General features: G+C 39.7%; 1 long non-coding RNA gene across 1 annotated transcript in view; it reads left to right on the forward strand.

Moving 5' to 3' along the window:
- Nucleotides 1-191: 191 nt before the first annotated feature.
- LOC119870837 overlaps nt 192-19,596 on the forward strand; it is a 44,115-nt gene continuing 24,710 nt past the window's right edge. Inside the window, exons 1-2 of the long non-coding RNA XR_005356399.1 lie at nt 192-343; nt 4,589-4,723. This is a non-coding gene — a long non-coding RNA (uncharacterized LOC119870837). The remainder of the gene's footprint in view (nt 344-4,588; nt 4,724-19,596) is intronic.

Below are 19,596 nucleotides of genomic sequence, written 5' to 3' on the forward strand. Positions count from 1 at the left end.
ACCTTGAATGACATAAAGAGCAAAGGCCCAAACTTGATGGCCAAATTACATACAAATCCACCATATAAGGTTATTTAGAAGGCCTTTATGCCACAGTTCTTCAGCTGGCTACCCACTGTGTTAGCATTATTATGTCACCACACTGAGAGCATTGCATGTTCCTTTCACAATTCCAAACTCTGCATCAGGTGCAGAGTGGAGCTGCTCCTGCCTGTTTGCTGCCTGACTGACTGTTATTACAATACAGAAGGGAGATGACTCTCCAAACACTGTCCATTTGGGTCATTCTTCACTTGGACAGATGTCACTCTCAGTTGCTAATAACACATGAAAGCAAAAAAAGGTGGGTGACTAGGGATAAATAATATCTCATCTTACTGATTTAAAGGAGACATACATCTAAATTTGATGAATTTAGGCATCAAGCTTCTTGGAAAATTGCTTTTCCCTTTTGAGTCTCCATTCCATTGTCTATAAAATTAGAGGTTTTGTTCTGATGTCTAAGCTCCCTTCTATTTCAAACATACTTTTAATTTAATGATTCAATTGTGTTTTCAGCCCAGTATTAAGAGATTAAGGCAGAAACACCCCATCCTATCCTTCCTACTGCATAAGTGTCCAGCAAACATTTTCGTTTTTGTGGACATGGGAGGATCCAGCAGCCTGTTGAACCACAGTATCAAACTCCAGTCAGATGGTCCACCTACTGGGTTTTTAAATCATGGAATGGTTCTGACCCAACATGAGGGCAGCTAGAATTGGCAATCCAAGGGTGACTATGGGAGGTGGCCCAAGGGGTACTCTAGATAATCAAAATGAACAAAATTATTCCTTTCATCACGTCATCAAAAATAAATCTAAGCTATGGGTTAGTTCTGGAGGAATACCATCCAACCCTAATCTTATTCATCCCCACAGTCCACTATTCCCTCCCTGGCTTGGCAGCTTGCCGCAGGGGGAAGTGAGCTGCCTGGGGTAATAAGCTGTCAGATTCTGCATTTAAATATTACTCACCCAGCTCAGTTCAAGGTACAGGTCAGCCCATAGTATTAAGTTAAGTACACTGGGAAATACATTATCTTTTGGGTCACAAGGGTACAATTCAGTGAACAGCAACAGGATTTCCTGGTTGATAGATGATTCCACAAGAGGTTATAACTCGCTTGCCCCAGAAATAATAGCAATAATCCTCTACATTCATATTCTGCTCTGGAGTCTGTGAAGGATTTTCACATCTGTTATCAAATAGGATATTCTCAGTGGAGTCAGCCCAGCATGGGAGGAGGTGGGGGCATAGACATAGGCTGGAGCACCTATTTCCCACTGTCCATGCTCTGTTGCTTTAGGTAGTCACTTCACCTCTTGAAACTGAGATTCACTAGCTATAATCAGAATATGCCATTAATGTCCACCTTGTGGGGAAATCAAAGAGATCAAATGAGGTGCTGTTTGTGCATATATTTTTAATTAAATGTCACAGAAAAGAACCTCTTGGGCATGTTCTATAAAAGCAAAATTAAAAATTATGAAAATCAGCCCCAATTTACTTTCTAAAGCCTAAAAACTATAAACACAGGAGAGCTAAAACAGTTTTAAAATGGTCTTCTCTTTATTTTTTCTTTTAATTGGCATTCATTCATTGGGTACCTTTGTATAATAGCTATAAAACTTAGTCACTGCCTTTCAGGAACTTGGAAAATTAAGCTATACATAGTTTTAGCTACAGCAGTGACTTTAGGTAGAGAATAGAAATGGAGAAGACAGGTCAGTTTCACAGACGTAGGTGTCAATGACTGCCATTGATATGATGCCATTTAAAGACACTTAAGGAACAAGATGACCTTGCACCACAGTACTGACATGAAGGAGTTATCAATGTCACTCTTTCAAGATGGGGCAGCTCCTAGACATATTGTCTCTGACTCTCACATACACCCAAGAAGGCATTATTTTTTTTTTATTTTTATAAATTTATTTTTTATTGGTGTTCAATTTGCCAACATATAGAATAACACCCAGTGCTCATCCCGTCAAGTGCCCATCTCAGTACCTGTCACCCAGTCATCCCCACCCCCCGCCCACCTCCCCTTCCACCACCCCTAGTTCATTTCCCAGAGTTAGGAGTCTTTCATGTTCTGTCTCCCTTTCTGATATTTCCCACTCATTTTTTCTCCTTTCCCCTTTATCCCCTTTCACTATTATTTATATTCCCCAAATGAATGAGACCATATAATGTTTGTCCTTCTCCGATTGACTTACTTCACTCAGCATAATACCCTCCAGTTCCATCCACGTCGAAGCAAATGGTGTGTATTTGTCGTTTCTAATGGCTGAGTAATATTCCATTGTATACATAGACCACAGCTTCTTTATCCATTCATCTTTCGATGGACACCGAGGCTCCTTCCACAATTTGGCTGTCGTGGACATTGCTGCTAGAAACATCACGGTGCAGGTGTCCCGGCGTTTCATTGCATCAGTATCTTTGGGGTAAATCCCCAGGAGTGCAATTGCTGGGTCGTAGGGCAGGTCTATTTTTAACTCTTTGAGGAACCTCCACACAGTTTTCCAGAGTGGCTGCACCGGTTCACATTCCCACCAACAGTCCCCCTTTCTCCACATCCTCTCCAACATTTGTGGTTTCCTGCTTTGTTAATTTTCCCCATTCTCACTGGTGTGAGGTGGTATCTCATTGTGGTTTTGATTTGTATTTCCCTGATGGCCAGTGATGTGGAGCATTTTCTCACGTGTTTGTTGGCCATGTCTATGTCTTCCTCTGTGAAATTTCTGTTCACGTCTTTTGAAGAAGGCATTATTATTATCATCATCATCATCATCATCATCATCATCATCAATATCATCCTCAGCTCAGGAAACTGAAGCTTGGGAAAGTTAAATAATATGTCTATATCTGGTAAAGCTTCAGAGCATGGGTGTCTGAACCCAAAACTCTTGTCTGTTGCCCTGCATGGGGAAGTATATCTTCTCAGAAATCAGAGAAGAGAGAACCCCCAAAATAATTGTTTTGCTGGACCCTAAAAGACCAAGAGAGGGAGAGAGTATGAAGAAAGCCATTTCAGGAAGAGGTCACAACATGAATAAATTATGAATGTATATTTTTTAAGATATTGAGGCATCCAGTCTGTCTAGTGCTGATCATTACCAGAATTTTCAGCAACTTGTCATCCACCTTCTAAAGACCAAGTGACTTTAAGATTCTTCTTAAGAGGGACCTGGGTGGCTCAGTGGTTGTGCATCTGCCTTTGGCTTGGGGTATAATCTCGGAGTCCCGGGTTTGAGTCCCTCATCAGGCTTTCTGCAGGGAGCCTGCTTCTCCCTCTGCATATGTCTCTGCCTCTCTGTGTGTCTTTCATGAATGAAGAAATAAAACCTTAGAAAAAAAGATTCTTCTCAAGATAACTTCTTAAGAATCCTTTCTCAAAGTAGACTCAGCTTCCTGATTCTGCAGCCCTATCTGCTGTCACTTCAATCACTCTGCTGCTTCCTATTCCCCCTACCTTCTCCAGGCTAAGCCCTAATGCAGATTCCATATTTAGAATAAGTGCTTGATTGTTCATCAGATGGTGAATGAAACCGTTTTATGGTATACCAGCACTCTGACTTGGTTTGGTTTAGTTTGATTTCCAACTCTACTTGTAGGGTAGAAGTGGCAAGTTCAAATGTCTATGTTGACAGATCCCTGTGATCTTACATTGAAAAAAGTTAAGAAGACCACCATACTTCCATACTAGCACCAGTAGGGAATCAGCAAGCTTTTTTTTTTTTTTAGGCTTTTTATTTTAAGTATTTTATGTTGACTTTGATGCCCTGAGATTATCAAGTATGCAATATTCATGTATGATAAAATACAATTATGGAAAATTCAACTGAAATGGACAAATAAAGGTAAACATGACAAAGAGATGTGGTGCAAACTGCTAACAAGTAGCAAATATAGGCATACCCACATCTCCTTTTTTATTAAAAAGAAATGCACTGTCAATAAGCAGAGTCAATGGCATCTGTTTGCATCACTTTGGGTACTCTGGATGGAAACAGGCAAAATTGATTCTTTCTAATTTAATAGAAGTATTTTAGGACCTCAGAGTCAAAGGAAGATTTGACTATTCAAGCTTCATGCAATATGCGAACCAAGGACCCTCAGAGCATTCTTCATTTGTTCATTCCACAAATATTGTTGAGCACCTGTTTTGCCTGGAATTGCTCTCCATGCTGAAAGCATAGTGGAGATGGAGTCTAGATGTGATTGCAAAAGCTAATGAGCACATGTTCCAGACACAGATGCTAAATGTTCAAATTCCAGTGCCTGCCTTCCTTGTAAGGTTCTGCTCAAGTTTCAATTCCCATAAGAGTCTGAGTAACCTAGCTTGGATCAGGTGCCCACCTCCTTGGTCAATGTTGGAGGATGTTTTCTGAGGAAACTTGATGAACAGCTGCACCATGAAAATAGCCACAAACGATGAAAAAAAAAAAAAAAAAGAAAAAAGAAAAGAATGGTGCTTTCATAAGAAGGGGAAAAGGATGCCAAGAAGGAAAAAGAAAAATTGTCTCATCTTCTGCCTTACAGGATAGAATGAGATCATGAATATGAAGACATCGGCACAGAACGTGGCAAAAAGTAACTGTATGATGGATAAATAAATAACAACAAGAAAAGTAATTTTAAAAATCCATCTTCTATGTGACTAGACATCAGAGTATGGTAAGTAATTATGCAGGGTTTTTTTTAATACAAACATACACTCAATATGTCAGAAGTAAGATACCAGGTTTAAATTATTTATGAAATTTGGTAGAGCATTAATATAAGTATTTAATGAGGAAGTGTTAGTCCTGATTTTCCCTGTGCTTGGAAGACTTCAATTTGGTTGCAAATTTAATTAAACACATGCTATAATCCAAATCCTTGGAGCAACACACATATTTTAAGAGAGATCTCAGAATACAATAACCTACCAAAGAAATAATAGATTATAAACAGATCTGAAAACTATAACATATGTCAATGTTTAAAAGGATGGGGCATCTGACCTAACTCAGCATTATGCACATCAAATTGTATACAACTCTAGTCGGGACAGAGTCCTTCTCCAGAAAAGGAAAGAAAGTTTCTGGTGAATATCTTGTGGCTTCTAGAAGAGAAGTTTTTGAGTCCAGGACAGGACAATGACTCAGCATGGCTAGTTTTGCCTTTAGCTAAAGCATCAACTGTGCTATGTCTTTCACAAAACAGCCCCAATGTACCTTGTCTTTAGAATGGCAGGAAGAAAAAATCTTGCCTAGTGTCTCCATTGTTTCCCAAGAAATTAAGAGTGAATTTTCTTCAAAGCTGGAGAGAAAGAAGAGAAAATCCAAAGGACAAATGTGGGCAAAACACATACTTAAGTCTCTCCATGTGGCTGGGGGTTCCTCACAGTATGGAGGAACTAGGTCCAAGATCAAGGATACCAAGAGACAACTGGGTGGAGATGACATTGCATTTTACGATCTAGTATTGCAATACTATGCCTGGGGTGTTACTGCCCTCACATTCTGTCTGTTAGAATGGAATTACTCAGACCAGCCCATACTCAAGGAGAGTGTAATCAGATCCCATACCTCAATGAGAGAAATGTCAAAGACTTTTCAGATCTGTTTTTAAAACCAACACAGACATGTTTACACTCCTCTCCATGAAAATGACCTTCATCTTCTCCTGTGACATCTCCTTCCTCCAAGTTTTATTTGGTATTACAACAGGTTCAAGCTCCAGATCCAGGATCCAATCACCAAATTCTATAAAGTGGAAATAACACTTTCTCCAACTATATCATAAAGGATCATGTTAAGTGTACACACACATATGCACAATCTATACACAAACCTAAAATCATGATGCCTTTTTCAAAAACACTGACTGTTAATTATACATAAAACACCTCCATTCATGAAATTTTATGTCCCCTCCCAGGTAGTTAATTTTATGGAAATGTACAATCCTTGTCCTTCTGCTTGCACCCCTCCCCTGCCACCTCTACATACACACACTACACTGCTAGCACTTGGGAATACTTGACAAATACTTTCACCAAGAAATTACATTAAGGAGTTAAATTAACATTAAACATTGCATGACACATGCATCAAACAAGTGTTGTTTTTAGATGCTGAGATTTTCTGGGCAACCTCCAAGCGCTAAAGTGTTTAACCTCAACCATTGATTCCTTGTTCTCAGATGGCATTTAAGACATTGAGCTATGTCTCCTCTTGAATTCACCCCCCCCCCCAGCATTTCTGGAAGGTTGTATTTTGCTGACTTTGGACATTAGCCAGGAAAATGTCTCCTATAAGATGAAGATGACTGGTTATTTCCCCAATACCTATTCTCTCCTTCACTTAAAAAATAAAGATTCTAGCTAGGCACATGGCCATGTAGTGAAAGTTTATTTTTGAATTCCCTTGAAGCTTGGTGTAGCCATGTGACTATATTCTGGTCAATAGTATATGAGTGGAAGTGCCAACTTATTAGTTCTGGGTCAGATCCTTAACATATAGTAAGCATGTAATTCCTTTCTCTTCTCTACATCCTGGTTTCTGGAATATGGATGTTATAGTGGGAGCCATAATAGCCATTTTAAACCACAAGGTAGAAGCAACATGCTTGAGGATGGCAAAGGAATAAGAAAGTCCATACCAGATTGACTTGCTATGGTTGCCTGCTTATACTCAGATACTTAAGAGAGGAAGAGCTTTTATCTGGCTTGATTGTGTGATAGGACAAAAAAAAAAAAAGTTAAATAACAGACCCTCTCAGATCCAGGCCCACCATAATCTCTCAGATATGCCAAGCATTGGCCCTAACTCCACTCCTTCACAATCTCTTCTTTTCCAAGAAGTCATGGGCCATCCAGTGGCTGCAGCCTGCTCATAATAGGCAAATGTCTGCAGACATTTGCCACCAAATCTCTCAGACAAAGTTTAATAGCCCACTTCATCCACTAACCCTTTGCTTCTAGTCTTTTCACATCTAATAGATCTTCCAAAGTCCTGTTGACAAGAATAAGAGTGCAAATACTTAAAACTGGAAAGTTCCAGGCAACAAACAATCAGAATGAGCTATCCATAAGCGACCACACCAGCTACTGTCCTAAGCAGCGGCCCAGCCATCTGGTGCCTGCCTGCTAATTCCTGCAGGTGATCTTTCTTGCCTCCTAGCCTGCTCAGTCCTACAGTGCCCATCCCTCTCCACAGCAGAACACAGTAGTGGAGACTTGCTATAAACAAACAAAAAAGACATTACAATTAGAAGATGGAAGCCATCCTTAATTAAAAGTCAAAAAGCGTGTGACCTTAAAATGGATAACAAGCCAGAATATCCACTCTGGGTATTCATTTATACCTATGGAATCCCCAGATGCATTTTAGCATGTGTGTGCTTTCAGACTTGCTACAGACCACTAACTATAGCTCCTGCACTCTTGGTTTTAAATTGTGACTAGCACATTAAGAAACAACATATCGTGGACACAAGCAATCCTGCAATTAGCAAAATATTTCAACACTCAAGTGGGAATACAGTGTTTGCACAAATGCAGCACCTTGTATGCCAAGCAGTTACAAAACAAAGAGACCAGTAGCAGAAGGAATGTATATCTCAGCCTCAATGACATGAGAGCTGTTTTGAGTACCTCAGTGCAACACAATTAAATATTTACTGAGTGGTTATTCTGCACCAGGTGCTGACTCTACCAGGTGTTGGGAGGCAAAGGTTATGAAGACAAGGTCCCAACTCTGAAATGAACAAATTGATAAACAAAAAACCTGGAAGTGTCTTTAAGTACCATAATAGGAAATGTCTAGAAATGTGTAATGAGAACACAAGTGAAGTAGCAATCATCTCTGACTGGCATCAGGCTGCCTGGAAGTGTGCAGAAAGGTCACACTGGAATCAGATCATGAGGATGATGTGATCCTCACCAGGCAGACAAAGAAGGGAGAGTACGCCAGTAGTAAAAGCAGCAGAGGCAAAGGCTATGCAGGCAGGAAGAGGCACAGCATCCAGGGTGGCTCTCTAGCAGGCAATGAGGCTGCAAGGTATCATTTTCAAATGCTGCTGTCAGTTAGAATCACTGAGAATCTTATGGGAACTACCATGCCAGCACCAGCCAAGAATATTAAATCAGAATTTTTAGAATGGATCTGGGCAACAGGACTTTGTAAAAACTCCCCATGGGATGCTAATTGTAAACCAAGGTTAACAACCACTGCCCTGGTGCAGACCGAGTAGGTCTCCAGATGTCATCCTGAAGAACTCTGTTGCACTCTAGGTTATGGGATCCTAGGCAGTCCTGTCCAGCTCTTGCAGATTTTTTATGACAAATACCTGTGTGAAATTGTGTACTATCATACTGCTGGGGAGAAGGGGCAGAAGATAAGTAGCTATTCATTTCTTAGAAGAAATACAGGAATCTCAGTTATAGGCAGAGCCAGATTCCCCTAGAGGGGGTAGATGCTCCATCCCAATCCTGTGAAAACTAGTTCCATCCTGCCTCAGTCTAAATGAACCGGAAGTCATTCTCAGGAGAAGATCCTAGAAATTAAAATATCTAAGACATGTGACTCAACCAAGAGAAATACCATTTCTACAGGAACATAGCTATCATTTCACTCAGCAGGCATTTATGGAATGCCTGTAGGGGCCGAATCCTAGAGATGCAAGAATGAGATATTTACATCTCCAAGCAAGTTTCTATGATTTGAGAAGTAATAGATGGAAGGGTATTAGCATGCAGACCAGCTTGCATCCAAGGAGATGAGAAGCAGTGTGCCTCCCCAAACTTCCCCAACTCCCATAGTCGGCAGTTCTCACCAGCATACCTCACTGTTGTGCTCTGTGTGTTGGAAACATCTATGAGATATTTCTTTTTCTCTGCTGAACTACAGCTTTTCAAAAACAGAAGAATACCCTAAATAATGTAACAGCAGTTCGCATGCACATACTTTTTTAGATACTCCTAGGACACTGCTGTCACTTGGCATATTCAACACATGGCATCAACAGCTTGGAGGAGGTGTTTTAAATACACCAGGCTCCCTTGCAGATGTTTTGAAAACTGCTGGATTCCAAAATTTAAAAGAAGCAGAATTTTCTTTTATATTTTATATTTCATGGAACTCAAAAATCTCTAGTCTTCAAGACTGAAGGCCTGTAGAGTTCAGAGATATTACTTCACTGATCTGGCCAATTTCTACCAAGCACCTACCATGTGCCATCAGTAATGCAGGCACTTAGGAAAGAAATCAATGAGCAAACATATTTGCAAAATTCCTGCCTCTGTAGAACTTACATTCTTGCAGACTCTGACAGAATGTCAACTTCGGAAAGTTATGAACTGAGTGCAAATCACTTATCTGCTGTGACACTCTGAGTACCTGACCAACCCCATATGAGCCTGTTTCATCATTTTGAAATGGAGCTAATAATACCAACCTCCTGAGATTATTGTGAAAATAAATTGCACAACCATAGCAAAGCATCTAGAACAATCTTGGCTAACAGAGGCTCCTAGAGGCCTATTAGATCCCCTTTCCCTTCTACTGTTTATGTCTAGGACCTCATGCTCTCTCAGATAGAAAACCAAAGAAGAGAAGGCATTATTAAGTACTGGATTAATTAGAGACACAAGATACTAAACAAACTCAGAAATAAACTATAAGCCTGATGTTTTGACCAGGGAAACTGCTGCTTCATCTTTCCTCATACAAACTTCACCAAGGCAGTGTGAGGTAGAGAGAAATACCACGGGCCATGGTCAAGAGACTAGATTCTAATTCAAGTTCCTCTAACAACAGCTGTGTGTCTTTGGGCAACTCACTTTCCCTCTCTAAGTCTCCATTCCCTGACCTGCACAATGAAGGGCTATCCTGTATCAGTGTTCTCAGCCTCCACAGCAGAATCCCCTGGGGAGCTCTTAGCACATATTGATGTCCAGAAAATTAAACCAGGATCCCTAGAGGGATTTTTTTATTTTAACTCTCCTGATGTGAAACCAGGATTGAGAACATCTGGTTTGGGCTCCTCTTTGAGCTCTAACATACTAAGACAGGGCTTGCAAATTTAAGTGCCTTCACAGCCAACCACATGATGTAAGTGAATGAAGCCAGGCAATAGGTGATCTTGGCCAGACCACTCTTTCCATATGGGAGCTAGAGATGGAAAGCTGGACTGGGGGTCCAGGGCTGCCAAATATTTCCTTACTCAAGGGAAGCTGGATATCAGGTATGTGTGCATGCCGCATGCATGTGCTTACAGGCAAAAATCTCGAAAATTTAAGATGGTAACCCAACTGGGATTTTTTTCAGTTGTATAAGCAAAAACAAAAAACAAAAAAATCAAACAAAATCAAAAAGCGTTGTATACAGTGGTAATACTAAGGACACCAGTGGTAGACTCCTGTTCTCTGAGACTTGTGACCAATTCAATTCTTGGAACACAAAAGCCATGATTAAAACCTGGGGTTTAGAGATTCCTTTTCTCCCTTTCTTTGTATTCTGTTAAACATTTTTTTTTATTATTGCTCTCCTTCTAGGAGCCATTTAAGACATTTTTTCCCTATTCACCTCCCATTAAATTTTAATACCACAGATATGCTGTGTATCTGTTTATGTGTTCTATGTGCTTTATATATAAAGAGAATATAATCTCTTACCGCCCCCCCTTCACCATCCCCAGACTTACTTCTACAAATTGCCTCACTGAGAATGCATGCCTTTTATAAAAGAATTGAGGCATCTTGACCTGTCTATTCATCTAGCTCAAGTCTGGTTTTGGGCCTGTGTTCTCTACCATGTCCTCACCCACGTCCACTTCTAGGAGAGACTGAGTGAAGCAGAAGAGCTGTGGTCCAGGTCTGAGTACCCAGGTGATCAGTAAGCAGGTGTGCAGTCTACAGTGAGCCTCTTACCCTCATGATCCCATTCTCAGTGCTGCACTGACTTCAGAATTGTTTTAAGCATTCAGTGAATTTCAAGGCTGGCTGAGACCAGAGGCTGGTGAACACTGTACTGTACTATCCAGATCCTCCATCTGTGAAGACCTTGTCCCTGAGGGTGGACAATTTTCAGCTGTCAGCCCCTCTGGAGATAGCCTCTGGGTACCCATATTCTGTGGTCAGTAAGGGAGTAGAAAGGGCTGGTCATCTCAGCCCAACAGGGAACAACCCTGAAATGCCACACTAGCTAGCTCCAGGGTGTCCCTTGGGTCTGGCCAAAGCTGTCACTGGGCTGGGACATCTGAACCCACTTTCATCCTCTGCCCACTCCTGTCTCATTCACTCTCTACTGGATTAAGAGCCCAAGGACACACTTGCACCAGTATCAGACTACACACAAAGCTCCATTTCAGAATCTACTTCCTAGGGAAGTAGATTAGTAGCTAATTACCACAATAACTACATACATAGCTAGTGCAATACTTATTGGCATTATTCAAGAATAATTTCTTTCTGAAATTTTAAGCATTTTCACACTAAGGTGACAACTGAATTTGCAGCTGGAATTTCATATCAAGGATGATGTGTCACATGAAAGTAACCACAATGAAGAGCTTCCAGGCCTGATCCAATCAAAGACCTGAACTCAGGAGAGGGCTTTATTTAACATATTCCCCTCTTTTGTGATCTATCTACCCTTTTTCATTTCTGCTCTGGCAGATCTGCATAATTCCCGCCTAAGGGATTTGTCTCTTCTTTGTCAGATGAGTAAATAAATCCAACTTTGGGTTGGATCAGTCTGGTGATCTTTGTTTCTTACTCTTGACATCACAAATCCCTGGGATGCTCACCCTCCTCATAAACCCATTGCCTAATGCCACTCCTGGGTTCTCCAGGGTCTCTTGTTGGGAAGCTCAGTACACCCTTCCCAATAGCTCATCCCAGATGCTTTATCTTGCCAGAATAATAGTTATTATTTTAAACTAATTATAAAGCTTTCTGGATTCTTTATGTATATTAACTGATTTAATCCTTAAAATCAACTTATGATGTAGCTATCCCTAGGAAACAGGTTAGGAAAAGAGAGATTGATAGCCATGCTATAAGATGCATCTAGTAAGTGGTACAGCTGGCATCTGAACACTTTAGGACTAAAGCCTAAGCTAAGGAACTACTACACTAGAAATCATCTCCACCCTGGTTCTTGTTTCTGAGCAGCTGCTTTCAAGATGGTTCTGTGGATAATATCAAATAAAATCTCACAGGCACACAAATGAATAGGCACAGTTTACAACAGGGGACACAGTAGTGGCAGAGACCTAGATATAGGATCCATGGCAGTAGCCCCAGTCTTCAGGGCATGGTATAGCTCTGTTTTAGGATGAACTGTCCTCTGTGCATTCTGACACTAGGCATCCCTCCTTCCCTTCTCTTTGGTGATTCCAAACTCAATTTGACTTTTTGCCTTAGTTCCTGGTGCTCCTAGACCAGGATTTCTTAACCTCAACTCTGTTGACATTTGGAACCAGTTTATTCTTCATTGTAGGGGCTATCCTGTGCATTGTAGGATGTTAAGCAGCATCCCTGGTCTCTACCTACAGATGGATGCCAATAGTACATGTACTTCCTCCCTCTGTCATCATAATCAGAAACATCTCCGATAATTTCCAAAGATTCCCTAGGAGAGAGAAAATTGTTCCAGGTTGAGAGCCACAGGCTTAGTCTCCTCCCCCCAACTAGGCATTTTCTCCCACTTCTGGAGCAGGTTTGACTTCATGCTGATGACTCAGCACCCCCATCTGGGCAGACACCCCCTGAGTGATTGTTTATCTTGGCATCTTCCTCAGGAGTTTGACCTCTTGACATCCCAGAAACAAACTACGATATTCTTAGCTAAGAGAAATCCTCCTCTGATGGAAAAGTGTGTCTCATGCCCCAGACCAGCCCTACATTTTAACTGGTGCCTCCTATCCAGTACTGGTGTGTTAGAACTCCAACCCATTCTCATAGAAACCCTGGTGAGAGGATGAGACTGAACACATACCTGTAATACTCAGTGTTTCTCCATGCCAAACCCATTACTTTTTATCTTAATTCAAATTTTCATTTTTAAGAAGGCATCAGGCATGTGCCATGTACCCTATTTTATTCCTACTGTGTCTGTCAAGGACTTTTTAAAAAGCCAGCACCAGGGGCCAAATAATAGATTTAACTTTATAAAGGGTCATGTAAATGGCTCATTGACACATCTCCCAGGCCTGGCAAAGCTGGTAGCCAAGCTCCAACAGAGCCTGAAAATGAATGTCCCAGTACTCAGGTTCCAGGGCTGTGAGCCACTGTTCTCCCCCTTGGCAATCAAGCTACTCCCTCAGCCCAGCCCCCTTCTTTCTGCACCAGTACCCTCATCTAAAGGATAAGGATGGACAAGTAACACTTCGGTCTTTGGCTTTTTCAAGGTGTGACTGTTGATAAGACTCTTGGCCTGAATTTCATAATGCAGATCATCCATTCTTCACTTGTTCACCCTCATTATACATCAGTTCTCATGGCCTGCAGAATGGAAAAGGAAAATTTCACTTTATGATCATATTGACCTCAGTTTCATTTTTGCTGTGTGTCCTCAGCAAATTTCTTAACTTCTCGAGACTTGCACTTCTCTTCTATTTGTGGAAATGTTAATAAAAACTGTTTTTTCTGTGTATGCCGTTGAAAAGATAAAGTTACTGTGTGCAAAGTGTCTAGAAGATTCTTACTGACTAAAGGCTGCTGGAGTGCAGGTAATGTTGTTGGTATAAAATAGCAATGAAAATAATGATGTCAATGAATTCCTTTCCCCCTTGGAAAGAGAAGCTACCTAAATTTCCAAATCCTTTCTGACTCTGAGGAAGTAGGTCATCCTAAGAAATAAAACAAACAAAACAAAAAACATACACATTCATTAACTCTCCTTTTTAAGATTAGAGTTCTTTTGAGTCGGTCTTGAGCATCTGGATCCCTGTTCCCTCTTATCTGGGCAGACTGTACAAAACTACAGGAAGTTTCCAAGAAGAAAGTACTCCAAATAGCACTCAGAGATTTAAAACCTAAAAAGCTGCAACAATGATCCTGAAACTGCCTTCCAAAATGTGTGTGTGTGTCTCTTATCATTATCTCCTCATAACACCATTGTTATGAACTTGTCTGAAAACAAGAAATAAAACACTAACTGAGAACCAATTACTATCAGTGCTGGATGGTATACATTTTATAGTACACTATTTAATCCACATGAAAACCATGTAAGGTAAAGATAATTATTAGGCTCATTCCAATGTCCACATTGAAAAACTAAGACTCAGAGCAACAAAGTAAATACCCCCAAGGGGTGTCAAATGTTTATTACAATCTTAGACCCTAATTGAAAATCTAATATTCTTTCCATAATATTGCTTCTCAACCTTGTTTCTCTCAAACCTCTTTCACATCGATTTAACAGAGCTTGAGAGTGGAGAGCCCCGCATGGAGCAATAAGCAGTGAAGGGAATGGTTGTCACATTTTGGATAGAGAATTTGTTGTTAGGTATTGTGACATCTGCCCCAAAATAATTAGGTGTTTTGTTTTTTTTTTAAAGACATTGTAGGAACAAAGTTCACAAACGAAAAATGAGGAAAATTAAAGTTCTATTCCCTTATTAGAATATGGCTGAAACTCTTCCCAGATCATTGGCCTTGTATCCTTTGCCAACACTTGATTTTTTACTGCATTCCTTTGGTTGTACATCTCTTTCCCTCTTCCTTTTAGAGTCTTAGTTGGCTTTGATTGCAAGTGTCTTATTTTACATGATTAGAAAGTTCTGGCATGGATAGGTTCTAGGTTTTTTCTTTCTCTCCATATCTCAGTCCTCTTGAGGTTATCTGATGAAAGGTCCTTACATACCTACCCCCATCTCTAAACCCACATCTTCCTAGTTTGGCAATGCCAATGGGGAAGGGAGAAAAACTCAACTCCCTAATTCTACGTGTTGTTTTTTTTAAGATTTTATTTATTTATTCATGAGAGACACACAGAGAGAGAGAGAGGCAGAGACAAGACAGAGGGAGAAGCAGGCTCCATGCAGGGAGCCCGACGTGGGACTCAATCCCAGGACTCCAGGATCACGCCCTGGGCCAAAGGCAGGCACTCAACCACTGAGCCACCCAGGCATCCCTTAATTCTACATGTTAATTCTAGAAAAGATACTGGCTGATTCTGCTTGGGTTATGCATACACGCATGTAGACAGTAACTCTACCCAGAGGGATAGGCTGTTCTGTCCAGTCAGGGTCACATACCCCCTCTTTAGCTGAGGGTAAGAATAGAATGATTACCATATCCTACCTAACAAGCCCATATGGACTAAGGGAGGGATTCTCCCAAAGGAATCAGAAGAAAGGGGGTTAGAGAGCATGCTGAATACACACAAAAAATACATAACTACCATGCTCTACTATAATAACAAAGTTGAGTGATGTCTGAGTGGATCAGTGGTTCAGCATCTGCCTTTGGCTCAGGGCATGATCCCAGGGTCCTGGGATCGAGTCCCACATCAGCCTCCCCATAGGGAATCTGCTTCTCCCTGTGCCTATGTCTCTGTTCTCTCTCTCTCTCTCTCTCTTTCATGAATAAATAAATAAAAGCCTTTTTAAAAATAATATAGTAGAACAATTTCAGGATCTTCACACCTTACCTAAGCCCTCTAAAACTCTCAAAGGTGTTGCCACTTGTGAGACACAGAAATGTTTCCTCTATGGTGTAAAGTTGTCCTGGTGACATTCTGGTGATTTTCTGTCCCCTAGCCATCCTTTCTGTCCCTACCAACCACTCTGTTACCTATGAACATTTGGAAGCCAAGGAACATTCCCTTATTCCTGCTGTCTCTGAGCAAATTGCTGCCAGATATTATCTCCTATTGTATCTTCTCTATTCTGTGACCCACTATCAGTCTATCAGATATGAATTTTACAGGATGCTACTGGTTGTTCATGAAGTTTCTTTGGCAGGTTTTCTGAATGGTGTGACACAACAAAGCCTCTTTCTTATGTCCCTATTTCATTTCATGGTTTAAAATAATCACAAAAAGAAAGTAGATCTGAAATTCTTTTCCCAAGACATATTGACTTGATAGTGAATAAATCAGAGAAGCATTGCTGTATCAAGGATTGCTCATTCCTTTAGAGTTGGTTCTGGTGAGATATGCTAGAGAGAGTTATGTCAATATTTGACATGACAGGCAGGATATAGAACTAAAGTGATGTGACCAAAAAAAAAGTCCAGTTATTGTAGAAAGAAAATGAAGGAAAAGTTGGTCCTGTTCTAAGAAGGAAATGATGGTTAATGAAATTGTGCAAAAGAACCATCCATCCCATTGCTATGTACTCAATTCAAGTATTTCAACTCTAGCTTCTTAGGGACTTCAAACCTGCCATTATAAAATATGATGCCCAAGTCACATTAAAGATACCATGAAGTGCAGCTTCAGTTATATCTTTGCACTTAATCTGTTAAACTCAGGTTTTTAAAATAAATGTAAATCCCAGTGAAAGTGAGATTCCTCCATATGTGATTCCAGCTCCAAAGACAGTTCCAGAACTAGTAAAGGAAAACATAGTTCAGTGTTCCATTCTTTGCTTTGGCTACCAGGGCTAAATTACCAGGGGGCTAAATTTTGTCCTAACTTATTAAACTTTGCCTATAGATGCTTTTAAAACCATCATCTCAATCTTCACTACAAACCTAAGTTATGTGTTCTTATTCTGAATATATAGATGCAGAACAGGGACTCAGAGTGATTAAGACCCTATAGTGGCAGAGGCACAACTAGACTCTGGTTTGGTAGACTTCAGTTCTGGTGCTCTCTTCTTGCAACCTCTATTCTGAGCCTTATGCAAGTTGGCCTCTGCCCTAACCTCCTGGATTGGCAGACATACTAGATTGGGCTAACATATTGAGGAATATCAATGAGCTACCACATTGAATCAATATTTTTAGAGCATTTTTAGCATCAATGATATACTGTGTTGTCCAAGTACTAAGCAACTGTTTACTTGTCATAAAGGCTCTGTGCTTCAATTCAGTCTTCCAAACATTTATTGAATTGAGTTAATAGACCTACCTTGTGTTTTTCTGGAATATAGGTTTTATGTCACTAATATTGGAGGCTCAAAGGCAGCTCCAAAATTAGTGTTGAAGGGAGGTCAAAGAAGTGACTCTTTGGACACTGTGCCAGTTGCATGCTCATTACCATATTAATGTTGCCCATGTGAGGCCTTCAGTGGCATCCTTCAATACATGCAAATATGCATTGGAAAAAATGGAAATATATGTAAATGACACAGAAGTTATACTGCCCTATTAACATCACAAATCCCTATTTACAGCCCACTCTTAATTTAAGTGATCTTTCTATTAGAAGAACCACTTATGAAGTTAATCTGGAACGGAATCGCAGCATGTCAATTAAAATGGTGAGACAGTGAGACCACCATCAATTGGTAACTCTTTAGCAGATGTCTTAATTAGGCTTCTCAGTGGCAGGTTGACCGACGACACTCTGTGAAAGTCATTTTCAAGTTTGCACCTGAGGACTCTCTTCTCCAAACTTTTTCTGTTTTTCTTCTTTCTGTTTAAATCTTAGCTATTATGAAGTTTCTCTTTGTGCGTATTTTTCCCAAAGATTTGATTCTTTTTCTCTTTTCTTCTTACTGTAAGAGTATTCAAGAGAGAATATTCCATTCCTAGAGACTGGGGCACCACAAGTCTTAATTTAAGTTTTTTGTTTTATTTTAAATATTCATATGAACTTGGTGTTCTTCTTAAAAATATCCAGGCTTGTTTTAATGTAAAAATTTGTTTAAAATCATACACTATTAAAATTGAAGCCATGTTACTTTGCATCTTTGTATATTCTTGGCTCATGCTACATGAGGAGTGTGAAAGTTAGGGCTGCACATTCATTAGTTTGGAAAACACAAGTATCATGTAAAGAGAGCTTTGGAACCATCCAGATTTGAGTTTAAAACCTTCCACTGCTACTTATTAAGTGCATAACTTAGGACAACTTTTGTCATTTAGACTGAGCTCATGGGGCTAGGCTATCTCTCTGAACATTTTTATTTTTCCCCAGCTTCATTGAGATGTAATTCATATATAACATTGTATAAATTTAAGGTAAACATATGTATTACAAAATGATTAACACCATTACTCTTTCTTTTTTGTGGTAAGAACATTAAAGACCTACTTCTTAACAACCATCAAGTATTTACCACAGTACTATCAACTATAATCACCATGCTGTACATTAGATTTCCAGAATCTTTTCATCCTATAACTGGAATTTCGTACCTTATTACCAACATCTCCCATTTCCACCACCCTATTGCCTGGCAACCACCATTCTACTCTCTGTATCTATGAGTTCAGGTTTTTCAGACTCCATGTGCAAGTGATATCATACAGTATTTATTTGTGTCTATCTGACTAATAAATTTGGCATAATGCTCTCAAGTTCTGTCCATGTTGTTATAAATGGGAAGATGTCTTTCTTTCTTGTGGCTAAGTAATATTCCATTGTGTATATATAACAATCTTCTTTATTTATTTATCTGTTGATGGACATTTAGGTTGTTACCATATCATGGCTATTGAAAATTGTTACAATGAATATGGGAGTGTAGCTATCTCTTTGAATTCTTGATTTAATTTCCTTTGAATATATACCCAGAAATGAGATTGCTGGATGATGGTAGTTCTATTTTCAACTTCCATACTGTTTTCCATAGTGGCTACACCAATTTACATTCCCACCCACACTGCAAAGGGATTCCCTTTTCTCTACACCCTTGTCAACACTTGCTATCTTTTGTCTTTCTGATGAAAGCCACTCTAACAGGTAGGAAGTAATATCTTATACTGGTTTTGATTTGCATTTCCCTCATCATTAGTCATGTTGAGCATCTTTTCATGTACTAGGTCACTATTTGTATGCCTTCTTTTAAGAAATATTTATTCAAAAAAAAAAGAAATATTTATTCAGATCTTCTGCCCATTTTGAAAATTGCATCAGTTTTTTGCTATTGAGTTGCATGAGTTTTTAAAATACATTTTGGATATTAACTAACACCTTATCTGGTGGATGATTTTCAAATATTTTCTCCCATTCCATAGGTTAGCTTTTCATTTTGTTGATTATTTCTTTTGCCATACAGACATCTTTAGTTTGATACAATCCCACTGATTTATTTTTTCTTCTGTTGCTTGTGCTTTTGATATCATATCCAAAAACTAGATGCCAACACCAATGTGAAGGAGTTGAGATTTTCCTTATGTTTTCTTCTAGGAGTTTTACCATTTCAAGTCATATTTAAGCCTTTAATCCATTTTGAGTTAATTTTTATAAATAGTATAAGATAGGGGTTGAATTTCATTCTTTTCAACGTGGTTGTCCAGTTTTCCCAGTACCAGTTATTGAAGAGATTATCCTTTTCCTGCTGGATATTCTTGACTCCCTTTTCAAAGACTAGTTGACCATACATGCAAGGGTTTATCTCTGGACTCTCAATTCTGTTCCATTAGCCTATGTATGTAT

Source organism: Canis lupus, chromosome 3 (assembly GCF_011100685.1).
Source record: "Canis lupus familiaris isolate Mischka breed German Shepherd chromosome 3, alternate assembly UU_Cfam_GSD_1.0, whole genome shotgun sequence".
NCBI classification, from domain to species: Eukaryota; Metazoa; Chordata; class Mammalia; order Carnivora; family Canidae; genus Canis; species Canis lupus.